This window comes from Hevea brasiliensis, chromosome 3 (genome assembly GCF_030052815.1).
Source record: "Hevea brasiliensis isolate MT/VB/25A 57/8 chromosome 3, ASM3005281v1, whole genome shotgun sequence".
Taxonomy (NCBI): Eukaryota; Viridiplantae; Streptophyta; class Magnoliopsida; order Malpighiales; family Euphorbiaceae; genus Hevea; species Hevea brasiliensis.
The window spans coordinates 10,274,825-10,299,106 of record NC_079495.1 but is presented as its reverse complement, the minus strand read 5'-3'; the positions used below and the strand labels follow the sequence as shown (position 1 = coordinate 10,299,106).

The following is a 24,282-nucleotide window of genomic DNA, read 5'->3' as shown; positions in this document are numbered from 1 at the left end:
ATGTATGGGCATGCTTGAACATATAATAATATCGAAATTACAATTAAAATTAATATTTTACTCACAAACTGAGTCCACGACAAACCCTCCATCCGAGGTAATATGTAGTCATTCATCCATTGTCTAGGTATAGGCCCCATGACATGCTGCATACACTCTATAAGTCTTCTATCAGTCAATTGCAATTCTCTTCCTGCCTGTCTGCAGGAATCCAAAAATCGATATGCATCGTCTGACACATCATAAGTACCAGGCACCAACTTCTTGAAATTAATTATCTGTTTGTAAGGTTCCCCTCTTGGTGCGGTGGACTGCTGCTGCTGTGGAGGGTGGACCATATACTGCGCCATCATATCGATGCTTCTCTGCAACCTAGCTAGAGTAGCTGCCATTGGGTCCATGGGACCCTGTGCCATAAAAGACTGATCCTAAACTGGTGGCAGCTGCTCTTCTACTTGAGCAGCTCTAGGCCTCCTACCCCGCCTTCTCAGGGCAGGAGCCTCATCTGGCCGACAACTCGTCAGCACATCCGGTTCGTGCGATGGCGCCTCTCCGCTTCTACGCATTTTCCTGAAATTTAGCAGCATTAGCCCACAATATTCAAAACAACATGTTACACAGCTTTATAGACTCATATTTATACATAATTATATGAAGCAGAAACTAGAAGCAAAGATGACAATGCAAGACGAATGTGGACCCTATTTTCCGCATGTGACTCCTAGTAGACTCTTCCCAACACTTTAGACAATTATTCCCTATGAATCTGGAGCCTAAGCTCTGATACTACATTTGTCATGACCAAACCTATGGGCCGGACCGGCACTAGGACTTGGGCCAGCCTAAAGCCCCCGAGGCCCGTAATAAGCCTAACTATTCCTTAACCCAACTCTAAGGCCCATTTGGGCCCAATTTCAAGAATTCAACCGGACAGAGTCCGACCATCAAGTGGACCTTTCAACGAGAAGTTTTTTTACTCACTCGACCTGTAAACATGATATAAAATCAATTGGGGAGCTCAGCTCACCCTCCACATACTCATATCAACATAAAAATAAATGGGAGCTCAGCTCCCTCATCCAGTCCATCAAATATGCATATAATTATCATGTTGGACTTGTAAAATTATTATTATATGTATGTTTGATGGACTGGATGAGGGAGCTGAGCTCCCATTTATTTTTATGTTGATACGAGTATGTGGAGGGTGAGCTGAGCTCCCCAATTGATTTTATATCATGTTTACAGGTCGGGTGAGTCAAAAAACTCCCCATTGAAAGGTCCACTTTATGGCCGAACTCTATCCGGTTAAATTCTTGAAATTGGGCCCAAATGAGCCTTAGAGTTGGGTTAAGGAATAGTTAGGCTTACTACGGGCCTCGGGGGCTTTAGGCTGGCCCAGGTCCTAGTGCCGGTCCGGCCCATAGGTTGGGTCGTGACACCTAACACATGCGAAGTCTAAAATTTAACTATATTGTACAAAATACATTAGATATTACTAATTGACCTATGAAGAAGAAGAGCAGGTTAGTCACAATAAGTAATTCTCTTGTAGCCTGGAAAAATAAGATGAACAGAAGTGAGCGTTCGACTCAGAGAGTAAAATACTAATTTTAACCACAATTTCTATAGCTATCTAAAGTTAATGTATCATAAGGAGTGAAATGCAACATCATCATAAATTTCATACAAATCACATCGTAATAGTAAAAAAGCAATTTGTAGCACTCACACATCCAATACTGTTCAAATAGTACATATATGGGAGCTGATCCCCTATACAGCTCTCTTAATCAAACCTCTGCCAGTGAGTGTCTCTCAAGTCGGACTTTCGCTTAATAAACCAAATGTGGGGGCCAGCGAGTGTCTCTCAAGCCGTGCCTACCCTGACTTATCTATAAGGGACCGGGTCCCAGTGAGTGTCTCTCAAGTCGCGTCTACCCGTCCTATCCATATCCAATACCACACGCCACACGCACACCAACACACGCACACGGCTCCAAATTACTATAAATAACATCCATGGTACTTCATCAATTGAGAATGCAATATAAAACATGCCTATTATTTAACTACATAGATATATATTTATAATTGATGCATGGGCATACCTGAACATATAATAATATTGAAATTATAATTAAAATTAATATTTTACTCACATACTTAAACCGAGATCATTGTGGCAGCTGGGCGAAGGAGCAAAGCTGTCCTGGCTCACCTGAAAAATTTCATTATAATTATTTAATATATTGATTCAATACAAGTTTAGAAAAGATCAAAGACATCCTAAGTTGTGTTGAAAATCCGGCAGAGTCTCCCCTATACTTATGACCTACCCAACCTGCCAAAAGGTTCAAAATGCACTTCTATATCCACAAGTCACACAACCATAATTCAATCACATCACATGGCCCCTCTTGGGCTCACCCAAACAGTAAACAACCATAATTTAGAAAACTACAATTTAGTGCCTACAATTACCTCTTTTTGCAAAAATTGCCCAAATGAGCTCTAAAAATTCTAAAACTTTGCCCCGCGGTCCTTAGCAATATTATTAAGCTAATACAAAAAGAATTATATTTTTCTAACCTATCACGAATATTTTATAGATTTTTAATCGAAATTAGGCACTAGATAATTAAGAAAAATGAGGGTTTGGGTTTACCAATGCCAATTCCGACCCTAGAGACGTCTCCGAAACGTCTGAAAATGGTGGGGTAGCCTAAAATTTCGACCCAATTCTGAAACTTTTTTTGTAGCTTGCCTACTAGGCCCGAAATTGCAGACCCAAGCAACTGTTGAATTTTTACGAATTGAAGGTACCTACGCGAAGCCCACAACACGGGGGTTAGTATATAATTTTTACGGAATTTTCTAAACTCATTTAGTGCTCGAAAAAACACTGCGAAGTCTCGCAGGACCTATTGAAAAAGAGTGTCGAAAAAATTTGAAATGAGTATTGCCGCGAAACTCTCGACGAGTGGAGCACTCCGGTACTCTCGGATTTTTGTTGGGGTTTACGGTTTTCGAGAAATCTAGCCCAAAAATTAAAATGGGCTAAAACTTCCAGGACAAAAATTGGACAAACCGCTCGATGGATTTTTTTGTTCTTGGTGTCTATGGAAAGCTCTGAAGATGTAAATGTGTTTTGGGATAAGACCCGATCCAATCGGTGGCCGGATCGACCGGATTTTGGCTGGGAAGATGAAGCATTGCGCGCACGTAGGGGAGGAGTTTGGCGCGATTTTTCGGCGGCCTGGAGGCCTTCTAGCGGCTGGGGAAGGGTGGGCGAGGTCGGCGACGATGCGGGGAGGGGTGGGGGAGCGGTGGTCGGCGCGGAGGGGGAGGGAGGAGAGAGAAAACGAGGGAGAGAAAGAGAGCGTCGGGACGCGGGAGAGGAAGAAGAAAAGAAGAAGAAAGGGTCGGTCCGATTCGACCGGTCCGATCCAAGATACCTAAAATTGAATTTTTACTTTGCCTTAGGATCAGAAACGAAGCCTAAAAATTTTGAAAAAATTTCAGAAAACTCAGAAAAATTCGTAGAGTCTAAATATATTTTTAGTTTTATCACGTGGTCTTTAAATAAATTTTTAAAAATATCAAAATTTTATATTTTCAGAAAATCAAACCCAATTTCAAGAATTCGAAAAATTTCAAATAATTTTCTAAAATTTAAATAAAATAAAATATTAATATCTACCCATAAAAATTAATTTAAAAATTAGGGGTGTTACAATAATAATAATAATTATTATTATTGCATCATGTTTAAAATAAAAGAAAAAAAATGAGCAAGTATACAGTTAAAACGAATAAAATATGATAGATGAATAAATCGATGATAAAATGAATATAAGAAAACTGCACGTTTTCAATGTTCATTTGTTTGTCAATTAATAAATTAATTAAGTTGAAGAAATGCACTTCAATTTTCAACTATTTATCATCTAAAAACTTTGTGTGTTGACTTGGTGAGCAAGAAAGGATGCTTCTTCTTAGAGAGATTCAAAATAAATATTTTAGTTGAGGTGATAATCATATAAAGTTAATTGTCCAAAACAATCCTGAAATTTATTAAGTTTTATAATTAAATTTTAAATTTTGTATAATTATCAATTAAATATTTATATTTAATTAATGTCTCAATTTGACTTTGTCTTCAATAAACCGTTAATATATTTAATAGAAATTTCATGTCAATTGTCATATTATCACTGGAGAAATTATAAATTAACTCTAATTTGAGATTTCTGATATGACTTTTTTAGCAATTGTATGGCAGCTGATGTGAAACTCTAATTTGAGGTTTCTGATGTAATTTCTGTGGTGATAATATGGCAGTTGATGTGGAACTTCGTATATTAACAGTTTTTTGATAGTCGAGTCAATTTGAAATATTAATTAAATGTGAGAGTTTAGTTGATAATTATATAAAATTTAAAATTTAATTACAAAAATTACTAAATTTTATGGATTTTTTTAGCAATTAAACCAATAAGAAATTTTGAAATTATGTTGTTAAGACTTATTTTAAAATAAATCATTTACTGTTCGATTTTTAAGTTTCTTTAAATAATTTTTTTAATTTAAAAAAATTTAATTCATTCATGATAAAAATAAACATGATAATTAATAAAAAAAATTAATTACATTTAATATTTATATATATGTCATTTATTTACAAATCTAATTTCTCATTCACGTAATCTAATGATTTTTTTTTAATAAAAAATTACGGTAAAGATATTACTGTATGCAATCTATTAGCGCAAAATTTACATTTATGCTTTGAAGGAAAGCCAAGATTTCTCAATGCCAAAGGGCAATATAATTGCAAAACATGAAACCATTCATCAGCTCTTTTTGAAGATGCTCTTTCTTTAATCACACTTCTTTCCTTTTTTTTTTTATTCAATTAATTTTAATTAATATTTAAATTTAAAATTTATAATAATAAAGATAATTTTAATACAACTAAATTAAATTTTTTAACAACCAATGAGCTTTAATTCAATAATATTAGAGTCATCTATAGAACTGTAAAGTTTCGAGTTTGAATTAATCTCTGTTGAGGCAGTGGGTGTAGAATAGGCTTTGAGGTGTGATGAATCACTATCTTTAAGGTATTAATTGCCCCCACTAAATTGCTGCAAGGTTATGGTAATATACCTCCAGGATATAACAAAGCCTGAAATCTGCAGACAGCAACTCCTGAAGATTTTCCTTAAAAACTCTTTATACGAACCGTTTAGAGAGACTAGAAGAAAAGAAGAAGAAGTAGAAGTAGTATATATCTGAATTGAAAAACTCATCCATATTTATAAAGAATGAAAAGTCATGACACCTTTTCTAGATAGATATAACTGTTTGTGTAATAGACATGTCTGTTTATTAAAAGACACCTATACAAATAATTGTGGCTGTTTGTATAGAATAGACATGTCTTTTTATTAAAAGATACCTATACAAAGAGTTATGACTGTTTGTATAGACATATCTGTTTATTAACAGACACCTATACAAATAGTTATGACTTTTTGTATAGAATAGACATGTCTGTTTATTAACAGATACCTATATAAACAGTTATGACTGTTTGTATAGAATTGACATGTCTGTTTATTAAGAGACATATCTACTTGTTAATAAATACATCTGTTCATAATTTATTTACGAAAATTATAATGTAATAATTATTTTATATTATATATATACGTGTCAAGTGCCATAATTGAATAATATATATTGAATTATATATATATATATATATATTCATATATATATTTCACTCTTGACATTCATTCACTTTCTTATATTTTAACAATATAAGAATTCTTTCTCTCTATACTATATAACATACAAGTTATTTATAACAATCCCCCACCTAGCTTGTATTGTTATATCCCATTATTTCATGCATAATAAAAAGTATCTTTCGATTTAAACTTTTCCTTAGTATAAGTATTTCAAAGTTCTAAAGAAATCATGGTGGTCTTAGCTTAAACCTAGATTCCTATTAAATAGAACCGGAAATACTATACACACAAATCAATTAGTTCGACTTCAAAAGTTCACCAAAATTTTAGCACGAATATGGCCTTGTGCTACCTCCTGTTTTCATAAACATTTACAAAAGTTATTCTCACTTTTATTGAAGCGGTACTACTTCTTATGTTCATATAGGTGAAGTTTCTTTTGTAATAATATTAAACTTCATTAAGAATATAAATACTCATCCTCATTCCATTACCTTAGTACACTAAGTACTTAATTACAACATTTACTAATGACTTGTTGTTACCCTTTAAACTTTATTTAGTAATAATACTATAAAGTAGGGTTCCCATCAGTAGTAAATTTAATGGAATATTCTAAATCCTAATCAGCACATGTACTTATGATCATAACTCTCGAGAGCCCTTTTATTAAAGGATTTGCTAGATTATTATAGGATTTAACATAAATATGGTAATAACACCATTAGATATTAATTGTCTTACATTTCATGTCTTAAGTTATATGTATACACTTTCAATTGTATATTTTACTATAAGCTTTAACCATCATGATTTGACTATCACAATATAAAGAAATAGATAGCACAGCTTGTGGTCACAACTTAATATCTGATAACAAGTTTCTCAGCCATTCTACTTCTTTACCAACATTCGCCAAAGTTATAAATTCGGATTCTACCGTAGAATGAGTTATACAAGTTTGTTTCTTTGATGCCTAAGAAACAAAACCTCTGCCTAAAGTGGACACCCAACCAAAGGTTGACTTATTATCCTTAGTACTACTTATCCAATTGGCATTTATATAATCCTAGGATCTCCACCATTTTTATTTCATTAGTCAACCATATAATCACATGTTTATAACATGAACTACATAACTAATTCACAGTCTAGATTTGTACCTTATTTGTAGAAGTAAATTGCTCCATAACTTGTTTAAAATGAGAGTATCCAACAATAAAGAACCAAGCTAAACTTGCACATACACACAAATGCATACTCATTTATCCTTTTGTCACTTCTTACAAATAACTTGTAAGGCTCTTATATTTACTACTCAAAATGTATCAACCTTTTGGCCAATAAATTCATCTCTTCATACATTTAACTATTAAGAAAAATTGCATCTTTTTATTTAGTTACATCTTTTGGCCAAGAGACACAACTCTTTGCATAAATACAACTCTTTATATGGTTTTAGCACATTTGGAAATTTATCACAGAATAATCTATAGTTTATAATTCTTTTTTTTTTAATATTCAAAAACCCTTGAAATTTCTTTCCAGTATTTCATACTAATATTACTAGTATAACTTGATAATTTAAATACTGCGAAAGCAATATCAGGTCTAGTGCAGTAAATAGCATATATTAAACTATCAATAGCATTAGTATACTCAATTTGAGTAATTATTCTACCAAAATTTCCAGTCAATTTGCAATAAATATCATATGGAGCATTTACTTCCCTCAATATAATGAAATTGACAAAGAGTAAAACCCCCACTATGTTACAGCTAGGTAGTTTAGGCAGATCCCTCAAGGATAATAACCAAAATATAAATCTAGACAGTAATTTTAAAATTCTCCTAATAATAAATTAAAGAATAATAATATTGATTGTAGGTAAAAATGAAGAGAAGAGACAAAAAAGAAAAGTTAATAGATTTTTGTTCTAAACTGCTATTTATATAGCATTTGCATCTCTTCAAACATATACAATAGTTCACTTTGTATCTATTAGAATAATTATATATGTTTACTTACATCTTTTAGAATAGATACAACAGTTCACTTCGTATCTCTTATAACAATTACATCTATTCTCTTATACCTTTTATAACAGATATAATCATTCACTTTGTATCTCTTAGAATAATTATATTTGTTCATTTACATCTTTTAAAACAGATATAACTACCGGTAATAAATAGTTCATTTTGATGCTTGTTAAGGAACAGACATAACTCTTTAAAATGAGATAAATTTTATTATCACTAATATTTTTAATAATATCCCCACCTAGTTAGTGATAGACACAATCAATATGAATTAGGATTTATGCATATAAAAGTGTTTTTCAACTTATGCATATAAATCTTATTACCTTCTTTAACACATTTACCATAAGCTTTAGCATCATAATATAACCTTATATTTCTTCTAATTATAAGCATGTCATCAACATAAAGACAAATTATCACATAAAAAACTTTTAATGTGTAAGTGTTTCTGAATCTGTTTAAGAGAAAAGTCGTATGTGGCATACAGTAATTTCTTCCTATAATCATTCAAACTAGAAGTATGATGTGCTATTATTCCTCCTAATTGTAGTGATTTAGGAACTACCACTTTCAAATCCTTAAACTTTGAAACAAAGATATGCAACTCATGGACTTATCCATAACAGACATATTATCAAGTATTTAGATTCAAAATATTTTATAATGAGAAATTTATCCATACCTTTTTTTTTCTGTATTATATTCGAATTCTAATGAATTCCAGATTTCCTTTGGAGACTTGACAGAGATAAACAAATCTTATAGCATATCTGATGAGTTATTGAGAATATGACCTCTGCATGGCAATTCATCTTCTTTTCTTGATCTGCTTTCACCTTCTCAGTGAACATAATTTGTTCCTTAAAATGATCAAATTTCACGAACTCTTGATTCATCACGGAAACAGCCTTAGACTGTATTGCGATTAATACCTTAAAATTGTTGAGGCAGTGGGTGTAGAATGGACTTTGAAGCGTGATGAATCACTATCTTTAAGGTATTAATTGCCTCCACTAGATTGCTGCAAGGTTATGGCAATACACCTCCAGGATATAACAAAGTCTGAAATCTGCAGACAGCAACTCCTGAAGATTTCCCTTAAGAACTCCTTATACGAATCGTTTAAAGAGACTAGAAGAAAAGAAGAAGAAGTAGAAGTAGTATATATCTGGATTGAAAAACTCATCCATATTTATAAAGAATGAAAAGTCATGGCACTTTTTCTAGATAGATACAACTGTTTGTATAATAGACATTTCTGTTTATTAAAAAACACCTATACAAATAGTTGTAACTGTTTGTATAGAATAGACATGTCTTTTTATTAAAAGATACCTATACAAAGAGTTATGACTATTTGGATAGACATATCTATTTATTAACAGACACCTATACAAATAGTTATGACTTTTTGTATAGAATAGACATGTCTGTTTATTAACAGATACTTATACAAACAGTTATTACTGTTTGTATAGAATTGACATGTCTATTTATTAACAGACATATCTACTTGTTAATAAACACATCTGTTCATAATTTATTTACAAAAATTATAATATAATAATTATTTTATTTTACACATATACATGTCAAGTGCCATAATAGAATAATATATATTGAATTATATATATATATATATATATATATATATATATATATATATACATATTTCACTCTTGACATTCATTCACCTTCTTATATTTTAACAATATAAGAATTCTTTCTCTCTATACTATATAACATACAAGTTATTCATAACAATCTCAATTAAAATTAATTATAAAAAAGCTATTAATATACAATAGAATTAGAATATACCCATTTGAGCATTCTTACACAAGTATATATATATATATATATATATATATATCCATGTGTGTGTAATGCGGTTCATAAAAATTTTTTTATGGGTATGAATCTATAAAACAGATAATAAATAGATTAGAGGTCTACTAGATTTTCCTTAGTGAGGATCAGCCGACACTCAAGTTAAAGCTGATATAAGAGAATGGTAAATAAAATTGCATAAGGAGAAAGAAACTTATTTTTATAGATGATGATCTCTTTACATAAGATATAGATAAAAGTTAATTATGGTAAGTCAACAATATAATTATTAATTAACATAATTGTAGGCATACCAAGATGGGGATTGCTATATTTAATTGAGATTTTTTTTTCTTTTATTGGATGAGTCTTACAGTGATTAAATCAATTTAAACAAATCTCATAACTAAACCATTAAATATGATTATACCCATATATTATTTTGAAAATCTAAATTATTGGTTAAATATATATATTTTGAAAAGTTATATCAAACTGAAAAAGAGTTTTAATAAGACAATATAAATAAAAAGGTGAGCTCAATCTATGGGGCAATGGAATATTTAATTTAAAAAGAAAAAAGATAGAAGCAGCCATTAGTACAATACAATGGGAAAAGAAAAGAAAAGAAAAGAAGGGAGGAAGTTGAGAGTTTGAATTGTGGTAGGGTTTGGAAGGAACAAGTATGGATTCAAGCCTAAATAAAGGTTGGCATAAGGCACCATAGACAGAGAGAGAATAAAGCTAACCAATTTCATTGGTCAGAAAGAATATATAAATATATATACATTTTGATATTAATATGAACCATAGGAATAAAAACTTTTACATGTGAAACATATGATAATTGTTTGCATATCAAAGTTGGAAGTGCATCTTTGAAGCTTCCACTCTTCGTGGGTTCTACAACTTTATACCGTTAGATTACGATTAATTATTAAATATTAATAACTAAAATTATAATTAAAAATTTCAATTCAATATTCGGATTAACTTTGAATTATTATGCTTAACTTGACTTAGTAGATTCATATTGGAGCCTTTATTCTTCTAATTTTTTTATAATTGATTAATTGTTAAATTTTAAGAAGGTGAAATGGGCTATTAAAATAATTTGAAAAATAAATTAATTTTTGGTATTTGTAAATTGATTCGAAAATATTTTTATTATTAATAAATATAAAAGAAATAAAAAGGACTTACACTTCAAAAATTAATTAAGGTAATCTGATTAAATTTTCTCCACTTTTAAGGTAGGGATTAGATAAATTTAAATCTTTTTATCTATTTATTTTTAGATAATAAAAGTAGAAAATTATTTTTTACTGTGTAGTTCATCAATTATTATCAAATTTATTAAATTTGCATAAAATTAAAAAAAAAAAAACTTCTTTTAATACAAGCAACTCATTTTTGTTTTCAATTTTTCATTTTTTAGTGATTGAAAATTTTTTTTCTATTCATTCTGTTTTGATTGAAATTCAAACATAAAATCTTATAAATCTAGGAATAACTTTTACATCATTAAATTAAAATTTATTTTTTGAAAAAATTAAGAATTTTAGATATATTTTTTATTTTTTTAATTTGTTAAATTAATGAATTTTAAAGATTTTAATACCTTACCTTCCTATAATTTATCTTTCATTATCTTATTTTACTTTATTTTAGAAAACCTCCTTACATTCCTCTCAAATAGAAGGTTAATTATAAAAAAATTTTTCAAAATTTTACATAAGTATATTTATTTTATATATAATATAATTTCTTTATAATATTTATAATTAGGATGATTAAATTTATATTAATTTTAAAGATTAATTATTAAATAATACATATCAATGATAAATATATATGTAATGTTACGCATGTTTTTTTAATAAAAGTTTTTGAAAATATTTATTAAAATTTTTGCTTCATGGATTTAAGCTTTTTATAGATAATTTTTCATATATAATTAATTAATAATTTATTTTGTGAAGATTTTATTGAATTAGTTTAATTGAATGATTAATTACATTTATAAATTGAATTGAAACAGTGGGAAAAATTGTAATAACACTCTCTTAACTTTAAAATGATAATATATACATATAAATAGATAAATATAGATAAATAGATTGGATGTGAGAGTGCTTGCTAAAAATCTTAATTAATCAGGTTTTATCAATGAATCATAATAAATATATAAATATAACATTAATAATAATAAATATATAAATTTAATACAAATATTTAAATTAAAATATTTAAATTTATTTATATAAATTAAGTTTATAATAATTTCACCCAAAATAGATAGAAAAAATAGGCAATTTATGCTTTTTGAGAGTGAAGGTAATTTATGGTTTGTTGGGTGTTGTATTTTAAGGCAGGTTAACGATTCACTTTGGGAATAAAGATTGTGGCTACATTTAAAAAAAATTATTTAAAAAACATTTATTAAATATTAATAAAAAAGATAATTTAAAAAATTATATTATCAATTTTACCTATCCCATCTAATTTTTTTTAAATTATTTATCATATTTAAAAAATTAAGAAGTATTAATTATTATTTTTAACTAACAAAATTAATAAGAATAATAAAAAATTTTATATCTCTTAAATAAAATTAAATATTTGATTATAAATATATAAAATTCTTATTGAGAGTACTTTATTGTTATAATGAACCTCCCCGATGTGATTAATATTAGACTTAACCTAATAAATTACAAGATAATTGTTGTCTTTGAAATTTTTTATAAATATTTTTAAGATTGTGTTTTGTAAAAAAGAAAGCCGTTAGCTGAGCCGGCAAATTTTTTATAATTATTATTATTTATTTTTTAAATATTATAACTCTCCGCGTATGCAAAAAATCTTTTGTCTTTTTTTTTTTTTTCAAAGCTTGCAGGTCTTGACTTGCAAATTGCAATGTCGACGATTCCGATTGGGATATCCTCACTTTTATTCATATATTATATACTTATTTAAAAAAAAAAGTGTAAGAGATATTATTATTTTTTTAATTTATCATCAGAAATTAATAATTTTATACAATTTGAAAGATAATTTTAAGAATATATTTTCTTATATTAAATTAATAAATTTATTAAAATTTTAAATATTAAATTAAATTTTAATTAATAAGAAAGCTAAGTTATGTGTCACAATTGATGTGTATATAAGTAATATTGTCTCGGTGATAATTTTCAGTCCAATGATATTAAAATCGATTGATGGATATTGAGCTTTAATTTACTGATGAAGTTACGAATATTGGTTGATAAGAATATAAATGTAGTCATTATAATCACAACTAAATTAATTTGGATGAATAAGTTGATGCTTTATATTCAATATGAAAGATTTTTTTTTATTTATTAGAAAATTGTAGGTCTAATATTATTTAGTGGGCTAAGAGAGAGAATTTAATAAGGAAAACTGGCAGAGACTTAAAGTAATCATTTTTATAAATAATAATTGTCACAACTCAACCTATGGGCCGGACCGGTACTAGGACTTGGACCAGCCTAAAGCTCCCAAAGCCCGTAATAAGTTTAATTATTCCTCAACCCAGTCCTAAGGCCCATTTGGGTCCAATTTCAAGAATTCGACCGGATAGAGTCCGGCTATAAAATTGACAATTCAACGGGAAGTTTTTGACTCTCGCCGACCTGTAAACACAATATATAATAATTTGCGGAGCTCAGCTCACCCTTCACATACTCATAATATCATAAAATCCAATGGGAGCTCAGCCCCCTCATTCAATCCAATCATGCATGCATTTAATATTCTTACAAATTCAACACAATATTATATTATAGACTCAAATTAATTAAAATACTCTTAACACATGCGAAATCTAAAATTTAACTATATTGTACAAAATACATTAGATATTACTAATTGACCTGCGAAGAAGAAGAGCAGGTTAGTCACAACAAGTAATTCTCCTGTAGCCTGGAAAAATAAGATGAACAGAAGTGAGCGTTCGACTCAGAGAGTAAAATACTAATTTTAACCACAATTTCTATAACTATCTAATGCTAATGCATCCTAAGGAATGAAATGCAACATCATCATAAATTTCATACAAATCATATCATAACAGTAAAAAGGCAATTTGGAACACTCACACATATATGTACTGTTCAAACAGTACATATATGGGAGTTGATCCCTTATACAGCTCTCTTAATTCAACTTTTGCCAGTGAATGTCTCTCAAGTCGGACTTTCGCTTAATAAACCAAATCGAGGGTCCCAGCGAAGAACCTGCCGTGACTACCCTCTAAAGGAACGAGTCCCCAAGAACTCAAGCCGTGACTACCCCGTCCTATCCATAGTCCACACCACATCACACGCACGCCAACGCACGCACACTGCTCCAAATTACCACAACAACACTCATGGCACATTAACAGTTATGAATGCAACATAAATCGTGTCTAGAGTTTAACTACATAAATATATGCATATAAGTGATGCATGGGCATGCTGAACATATAATAATATCGAAATTATAATTAAAATTAATATTTTACTCACAAACTTGACGACAAATTACTGTGACGGCTGGGCGGAGGAAGAAGGCTGTCCCGGCTCACCTGACAATTATATTACAATTATTTAATACAGTCTGACTCAATACAAACAAAGAAAAAGATCAAGTACGTCCTAAGTCGTGCCGAAAATCCGGCAGAGTCTCCCCTATACCTAGGACCTACCCAACCTGCAAAAGTGCTAAAAAAGCACTTCTATATTCACAATCCATATATCAGCTCAATCATATCACACAGCCCTCCCGCCCATCAAATCAATCATCCATCACAATACGCAAAATTTCAATTTAGTCCTTATTATTGATCATTTTTGCAAAAACTGCCCAAACAAGCTCTAAAAATTATAAAACTTTGCCCCACGGTCCTTAGCAATATTACTAAGCTATTGCAAAAAGAATCGTAATTTTCTAAGCTACCACGAATATTTTATGGATTTTTAATCCTATTTAAGCACTAGAAAATTACGAAAAAGCAAGGTTCGGGTTTACCTTTGCCGATTCCGACTTCGGGAACGCGCTCGGGACGTCTGACAATGGGGGGCTAGCCAAAACCTCGGTCCAATTCGGAGACTTTTCCAGAACGTCCGTTCGCCCAAATTTGCGCACCGGTCAATCGCCGAATTTCCGCGAATCGAGGATACCTACACGGCCCATAACACGGGGGTTAGTACATAAATTTTTCAGAATTTTCTAAGCTCATTTAATGCTCGAAATTACACTGCGAAGTTCCGTGGGACCCACCGAAAAACGTTGTCGGAAAATTTTGAAATTAATATCCCGCGAAGCTCTCGTCGAGTGGAGCGTGCTGGTAGCCTCGGTTTTCTCGTGGGATTCACGGTTTTTGAGAAATCTAGCCCAAAAGTCGAAATGGGCGAAAATCTTCCCGAGCAAAAATCGGACAATCCGCTCGATGGATTTCGGCGTTCTTGGTGTCTATGGAAAGCTCTCGCCGAGTAGATGATTTTAGACACAAGACCCGGTCCAATCGGTGGCCGGATCGGCCGGATTTGGCCGGAGAAACTGGAGCGACGCGCGCGCGCAGGGGAGAGGAGGAGAGAGAAAAGAAAGAGGAAAGAGAGAGACGCGCGCGGGAGAAGAAAAAGGAAATGGAGCCGGTTCGATTCGACCGGTCCGATCCGATCCGGTTCGATTCGGCCGGTTCGATTCGAAATACAAAATTTTGAATTTTTACTCTGCCTCGGGACCGAAAACGAGGTCCAAAAATTCCGAAAAAATTCCGTAAAATTCAGAAAAATACGTAGACTCCAAATATATTTTTAGTTTTGCCACGTGGTCTTTAAATTAATTTTTAAAAATCATCAAAGTTTATATTTTCGGAAAATTGAACCCGATTTTTAAAATCCGAAAAATCTAAAAAAATTTCCTAAAATTTAAATAAAATTTAAATATCAAAAATACTCATAATTAATAAAATTTTGGGGTGTTACATTCTTCCCCCCTTACAGAAAATTCGTCCTCGAATTTTTACACAAGGCAGAATAAAGTACATGATTATACATTGAACAAATAAGAGTACTTGCTACGCATGTCCCGTTCTGACTCCCAGGTGCACTCTTCCACTGACTGACTCCTCCACAAAACCTTAACCATAGGGATCCGTTTAGATCTCAGCTGTCTCACTTGGTAGTCCACTATGGCTACAGGCTGCTCCTCAAATGTCAAATTTTCCTTTAGTTCTATCACATCCTATTGCAAGACATGAGAAGGATCGGAATGTATTTCTGAGCATGGAGATGTGAAACACGGATGAACGTGAGAGAGGTTGGGTGGTAGCTCCAACCGGTAGGCAATCGCTTCCAACTCTATCAAGAACCTCAAAAGGTCCGATATACCGAGGTGCCAACTTGCCTTTCTTTCCAAACCTCATGACTCCTTCATTGGAGAAACCTTCAGAATACATAGTCGCCATCGCAAACTCCACATCCCTCCGTCTGGGTCCGCATAACTCTTACGCTTCATCGAAAGCCGCCTCGCGTTCCTCGATTAAAGGAACTACCTCAAGTGTACTTGCACTAGGTCTACATCATGCACTTTCGCTTCCCCATTTCTGTCCAACACAGAGAGACCTACACTTTCTTCCATATAGTGCCTCATAGGGTGCCATCCCTATCTTTGGAGTGATAATCGTTGTTGTAGGCCAACTCCACTAAAGGTAGATCCTCATCCCATTGACCACCAAAATCCAAGACACTCAAGCGACGCATGTCTTCCGATGTTTGGATTGTCCTTTCGATCGTCCGTCTGCATTCGAGGGTGGAAGGTCAGATCAAGTTCAACTGTGTGCCAAGTGCCTCCTGCAACTTTCTCCAAAACCGAGAAGTGAACTGGGGCCCTTTGTCAGATATTATGGAAGCCGGAACTCCATGCAATCTGACTATTTCTCGAATGTAGAGCGGGGCATACTGTGCCACAGAATATGTAGTCTTCAGGTAAGAAGTGAGCTGATTTGGTCTAGCGGTCTACAATTACCCATATCGAATCATATCCTCGCGTGGTACGAGGCAACCCAGTCACAAAATCCATAGTAATCATTTCCCACTTCCATTCTGGGATAGGGAGCTCTTGCAGCTTCCCTGACAGTCTCTGGTGTTCAAACTTCACCTTCTGACAAGTCAAGCACTTGGACACAAAGTCTGCTATGTCTCTCTTCATGCCTTTCCACCAGTAGCTATTTTTCACATCATGGTACATCTTGGTGGAACTCGGATGGAATCTTGCATGCTGTATAGTGTGCCTCTTGCATGATTTCATTCCTGAGGTTGTCCACATCGGGCACACATATCCTAGAACCTTGCACTAGGGCGCCATCATTGGCAAATCCAAACTCACCACCTTCACCTTCTTTGTACTCTTTCTATAATCTTCATCAATTGTTGGTCTCTGTCCGGGAAACTCTAACTCATCCCTCAAGTCCGACCTCACCAAAAGTGAGCCAACAATACCCCCTCATCTGAAAGATCTAGAATTAAACCTTGATCCATCAACTCATGTACTTCCTGAATCAATGGTCTTTTCTCTGCTGAAATGTGCGCCAAACTACCAGAAGATTTTCTGCTCAGAGCATCTGCCACAACATTGGCCTTCCCAGGGTGGTACTGGATGGTGCAATCATAGTCTTTCAGAAGCTCCATCCATCTCCTTTGTCTCAAGTTCAAATCCCTCTGTTGGAAGATGTATTTCAAACTCTTATGGTCTGTGTATATCTCGCACACTTCCCCATACAGGTAGTGTCTCCAGATTTTTAGTGCAAAGACTACAGCCGCCATTTCCAAATCATGGGTGGGGTAGTTCTGCTCATGCCTCTTCAGCTGCCTTGAAGCATAAGCCACTACCTTTCCATTCTGCATCAAAACACACCCTAGGCCAACTCTGGAGGCGTCACAATACACGGTGTATCCTTCACCACTCACAGGTAGTGTCAACACAGGGGCAGTGGTTAGACACTCCTTAAGCTTCTGGAAACTCACCTCACAGTCATCTGTCCAAATGAATGGAACATTCTTCCTGGTCAACTTAGTTAGGGGAGCCGCTATCCTGGAGAAATCTTGCACAAAACGCCTATAGTAGCCAGCTAAACCCAGAAAACTTCGCACCTCAGTGACTGTGGTAGGCCTAAGCCAATCGGCCATTCTGACTTCAATTTTCTTGGGATCTACTTGAATACCGTCACTTGAAACCACGTGTCCCAAGAATGAGATGCTTTCTAGCCAAAATTCACATTTTGAAAATTTGGCATATAGCTGGTGCTCCCTCAAAGTCTGCAACACCATTCGCAAGTGCCACACGTGTTCTTCCTCGGTCCGAGAGTATACCAGAATGTCATCTATGAATACGATGACAAAACGGTCCAAAAATGGCTTGAACACCCTGTTCATCAAGTCCATGAAGGTCTTTGGTGCATTAGTGAGTCCAAAAGACATCACCAAGAACTCATAATGACCATATCTTGTCCTCGAAGCCGCTTTGGACACGTCCTCATTCCCGATTCTCAACCGATGGTAGCCTCGATCGCAGTCTATCTTGGAAAAGAATCTAGCTCCTTGAGCCGATCAAACAAATCATCGATCCGAGGAAGTGGATACTTGTTCTTCATCACACCTTGTTCAATCCGTCGTAGTCGATACACAACCTCAATGACCCATCCTTCTTTCTCACAAATAAAACAGAGCACCCTGTGGTGAAGTGCTCGGACGTATGAAACCCTTGTCCAAAAGCTCCTGTAGTTGCTCCTTCACTCTTTCAATTCACTGGTGCCATCCTGTAAGGTGGCATGGATATGGGGTTTGTACGGAATAACATCAATGCGTAACTCTATTCCCTTCCTGGTGGCAACCCTGGAAGCTCTTCAGGGAAGACATCCATGAATTCTCTGACAACAGGAACATTTTCCATGCTGACACCTTCTACAGATGTATCTCTCACCAATGCCAAATACCCTTGGCATCCACGCCTCAACATTTTTCTGGCACTAATTGCTGACACCAAATTATATGGAGCCACGCTCCTGTCACCATCAAAGCTAAACTCTTCCACACCAGGTATGTGGAAGTATACCTTTTTGTTCCTGCAGTCTAAGGTGGCATAATGAGTTGCCAACCAGTCCATCCCCAGGATTACATCGAAATCCATTACTGGTAGAGGAACCAAGTCTGCTGGAAGGATCTTTCCATCCACTACCACTGGGCTACCCGGAAATACCATGTCTACATCTATGTTGTCACTAAGGGGGGTAGCTACTGACAAAGGGCACTCTAAAGTTGTAGGGTTTCTACCCAACCTCATGGCAAACACAGGGGAGACAAATGAGTGCGTAGCACCCGGATCTATCAAAACACGAGCTTCATAAGAATGCACTGGAAGAATACCGCCACAATCGCATTTGAAGCTTGAGCATCCCGGTGGGTCGTGGTGAAAACTCGAGCTTGACCCTACCCCGAGTGGCGTAACTCGACATCGACTTCTACCTCCGACCGCCTCCAAATCCACGCCCCTTGTCTCGGCCTGTGGCCATCGAATCGATCACCGCCATGTTGGAAGCACCCGGATACAACTGTCGAGGAACATTCGCAACAGAACCCTGTGACCCCATCTGTGGCTCACTGAAAACGGGGCAGTCCCTAGCAAAGTGACCCGGTTGGCCACACCTGAAGCATACTCCTGAGCCCATCAAACAAGGTCCTGAATGTCCTCTTCCACACTGTGCACAAGGTGCCAAGGAGGATCCTGAGCTGCACCAATCGCTGCACTTCGAATCGTGACCACCGGATCCGCACTGGTTCAATCCTCGTGGTTTGTGTCTAAAACCAATTTTCTTGTCACTACTATTTACTCTGTAATTACTCGCCACCACTATCCGGAGTACCCATGGAAGGGACACCGAGGAACCCTCTCGCCTGCTTTTCTTTGCTCTTCCGTCATCCACAGATAATCGATCTCAATCTGCCTAGCTCGATCAACCACCACATCAAAAGATCGATCGTACATCATGGCCAGGTTTGCATATCTCCGTCAAGCCCCTTTAGGAATCTTTTCACCTTCATCTTTCTCAGAGCTACTGCAGGGCATATCTGCTCAATTCCGTAAATTTGTAGCATATTCATCTACTGCACCGCCATTCTCGCCTTAAGGCCTCAAAGGCCCACCGCTTCGATCTCTAAAGCTCGCACAAACCGATTGATGAACAGTTCCACAACCGAGCCCATGTCAAACCCTCCATCCGGTAACACGTAGTCATTCATCCATTGTCTAGGCATGGGCCCCATGACGTCCGCATACACTCTATCAATCTTCTATCACCAATCAGACTCGCTCTCGCCGTCTGCGAGAATCCAAAACCGATATGCATCGCTCGACACATCATAGGTACGTGCACCAACTTCTTGAAATTTATAACTGCTTGTAAGATTCCTCTCTTGGTGCGATCACTGCTTTGTGAAGGGTGGACCATATATCGCGCCATCATGTCGATGGTTCTCTCGCATCACTAGAGTAGCGCCATGGGGTCCATGGGACCTGTGCCATGAAAGATCGTTCTCGACCGGGGTGGCTTCCTCTACTTGAGCAGCCTCTAGGCCTCCTACCCCGCCTCCTGGCAGCGCCTCATCTGTCCGACACCTCGCCAGCACATCCGCTCTGGTGCAAAGGGCGCTCTCGCTTCTACGCATTTTCCTGAAATTCAGCAGCATTAGCCCACAAAATTCAAAACTGCACATTACACAGCTCTATAGACTCATATTTATACATAACATATGGAGCAGAAACTAGAAGCAAAGATGACAATGCAAGACGAATGTGGACCCTATATTTCCGCATGTGACTTCTAGTAGACTCTTCCCAACACTTTAGACAACATTCCCTAAGAATCTGGAGCCTAAGCTCTGATACCACATTTGTCACGACCCAACCTATGGGCCGGACCGGCACTAGGACCTGGGCCAGCCTAAAGCCCCCGAGGCCCGTAGTAAGCCTTAACTGTTCATTTACCCAATTCTGAGGCCCATTGGGCCCAAATTCAAGAAACCAAACGGACAGAGTCCGACCATAAAATGGACTTTCCAACGGGGAGTTTTTGACTCACCCGACCTGTAAACACAATAAATACTCAATTGGGGAGCTCAGCTCACCCTCCACATACTCATCAACATAAAATAAATGGGAGCTCAGCTCCCTCATCCAATCCATCAAACATACATAACATATTTAAGTTTACAGGTCCAATATGATAAAAATATTACAGACCAAATTCAAATAAATACTGCTAACACATGCGGAAATTCTAGGAGTAATTAAAATTACACAAACATGGATAAACAACCTGCGAAGGATAAAAGCAGGTTAACCCAGAACAAATATCCTCCTGTGGCCTGTAAAAATTTTTGAACAGGAGTGAGCGTTCGACTCAGAGAGTAAAATATCAATCTTAACTATAATCTCTATAACTATCTGAAACTAATGCAACTCGTAGAGTGAAATGAAACATTAACAACAAATTCAAATAATAGCATCAAAAAGGTAATTTGGAGCACTCACGCACCCTGTAGCATCAATCATAATATATTGGGAGCTGATCCTGCATGCCTCTCTTAAATCCAACTCGTGCCCAAGAACTCAAGCCGGACTTTCGCTTAATAAACCAAATCGAGGGTCCCAAGAAGAACTCAAGCCGTGACTACCCCTCGAAGGAACGGGTCCCACAAGAACTCAAGCCGTGACTACCCCGCCCTATCCATAGTCCACACCACATCACACGCACGCCAACGCACGACACCGCTCCAAATTACCACAACAACACTCATGGCACATTAATGCTATGAATGCAACATAAATCGTTTCTAGAGTTTAACTACATAAATATATGCAAATAAGTGATGCTTGGGCATTCTGAACATATAATAATATCGAAATTATATTTAATATTATTATTTTACTCACAAACTTGACGACAAATTACCGTGGACGGGCGGAGGAAGAAGGTCATCGGCTCACCGACAATTATATTACAATTATTTAATACAAATCGACTCAATACAAACAAAGAAAAGATCAAGTACGCCCTAAGTCGTTTAAAATCCGCAGAATCTCCCCTATACCTAGGACCTACCCAACCTGAAAAAGGGCTAAAAACGCACTTCTATATTCACAATCCATATATCAACAGTTCAATCATATCACACAGCCCCTCCTGGGCCCATCAAATCAATCATCCATCACAATACGCAAAATTTCAATTTAGTCCTTATTATTGATCATTTTTGCAAAAACTGCCCAAACAAGCTCTAAAAATTATAAAACTTTGCCCCACGGTCCTTAGCAATATTACTAAGCTATTGCAAAAAGAATCGTAATTTTCTAAGCTACCACGAATATTTTATGGATTTTTAATCCTATTTAAGCACTAGAAAATTACGAAAAAGCAAGGTTCGGGTTTACCTTTGCCGATTCCGACTTCGGGAACGCGCTCGGGACGTCTGACAATGGGGGGCTAGCCAAAACCTCGGTCCAATTCGGAGACTTTTCCGGTAACGGGTCTGTCTGGCCCGAAATTTGCAGACCCGGTCAACTGTCGAATTTCCGCGAATCGAGGATACCTACACGAAGCCCATAACACGGGGGTTAGTACATAAATTTTTCAGAATTTTCTAAGCTCATTTAATGCTCGAAATTACACTGCGAAGTTCCGTGGGACCCACCGAAAAACGTTGTCGGAAAATTTTGAAATTAATATCCCGCGAAGCTCTCGTCGAGTGGAGCGTGCTGGTAGCCTCGGTTTTCTCGTGGGATTCACGGTTTTCGAGAAATCTAGCCCAAAAGTCGAAATGGGCGAAAATCTTCCCGAGCAAAAATCGGACAATCCGCTCGATGGATTTCGGCGTTCTTGGTGTCTATGGAAAGCTCTCGCCGAGTAGATGATTTTAGACACAAGACCCGGTCCAATCGGTGGCCGGATCGGCCGGATTTGGCCGGAGAAACTGGAGCGACGCGCGCGCAGGGGAGAGGAGGAGAGAGAAAAGAAAGATGAAAGAGAGAGACGCGCGCGGGAGAAGAAAAAGGAAAGGGAGCCGGTTCGATTCGACCGGTCCGATCCGGTCCGGTTCGATTCGAAATACAAAATTTTGAATTTTTACTCTGCCTCGGGACCGAAAACGAGGTCCAAAAATTCCGAAAAAATTCCAGAAAATTCAGAAAAATACGTAGACTCCAAATATATTTTTAGTTTTGCCACGTGGTCTTTAAATTAATTTTTAAAAATCATCAAAGTTTATATTTTCGGAAAATCGAACCCGATTTTTAAAATCCGAAAAATCTCAAAAAATTTCCTAAAATTTAAATAAAATTTAAATATCAAAAATACTCATAATTAATAAAATTTTGGGGTGTTACAAAAAATTAACTATTAAATATAATTAAAATTAAAATTAAATAAAAATTAAAATAGGAAAAGCATTATCATCCTATTTTAATCACTTTAACTGTAAATCGAAATCGTTGATTTTGACTGGAAATTGACTAAATTGATCCAACGGCACTCTTATTACCAAATACTAATATATTTTTTCTAAATTTATTTTTGATTTTTAACCTCTAAAATAAATTTTATTTTATATAAAAAAGTTTAATAAATTTTAAATTAAATATTATATTTACATTTATATATAATCATTTAAGATGTATATATAATTAAAATAATAAATATATAAATTTAATACAAATATTTAAATTAAAATTTTTAAATTTATTTATATAAATTAAGTTTATAATAATTTCACCCAAAATAGATAGAAAAAAAAAAAGAAAGGTAATTTATGTTTTTTGAGAGTGAAGGCAATTTATGGTTTGTTGGGTGTTGTATTTTAAGGCAGGTTAACGATTCACTTTGGAAATAAAGATTGTCGCTACATTTAAAAAAAAAAATTATTTAAAAAACATTTATTAAATATTAATAAAAAATAATTTAGAAAATTATAATACTTCCTCGATGAATTTTATCTGTCTCATTTATTTTTTTTTTTAAATTATCTTTCATAATTAAAAAATTAAGAAATATTAATTATTTTTTTAATTAATGAAATTAATAAGAATAGTAAAAGACTTTATATCTTTTAAATAAAGTTAAATATTTAATTATAAATACATAAAATTCTTGTTATTATTATTTTAATTTATCATCAGAAATTAATATTTTTATACAATTTGAAAGATAATTTTAAGAATATATTTTTTATATTAAATTAATAAATTTATTAAAATTTTAAATATTAAATTAATTTTTAATTAATAAGAAAGCTAAGTTATGTGTCACAATTGATGTGTATATAAGTAATATTGTCTCGGTGATAATTTTCACTCCAATGATATTAAAATCGATTGATGGATATTGAGCTTTAATTTAATGATGAAGTTACGAATTTAAATCTAATTAGAGTTTAAATAATTAAAATAAAAAATATTGGTTGATAAGAATATAAATGTAGTCATTATAATCGCAACTAAATTAATTTGGATGAATAAGTTGATGCTTTCTTTATATTCAATACGAAAGATTTTTTTTATTTATTAGAAAATTGTAGGTCTAATA

General features: G+C 34.4%; 1 long non-coding RNA gene across 1 annotated transcript; it reads right to left on the bottom strand.

The window, feature by feature from the left end:
- Positions 1-21,053: 21,053 nt before the first annotated feature.
- Positions 21,054-22,735, bottom strand: LOC131178623 (uncharacterized). Its single transcript, XR_009147553.1, has 3 exons — positions 22,397-22,735; positions 22,137-22,294; positions 21,054-21,070 (listed from the first exon to the last, which is right to left on the bottom strand). It is a non-coding gene; the product is annotated as an uncharacterized LOC131178623 (long non-coding RNA).
- Positions 22,736-24,282: the final 1,547 nt, after the last annotated feature.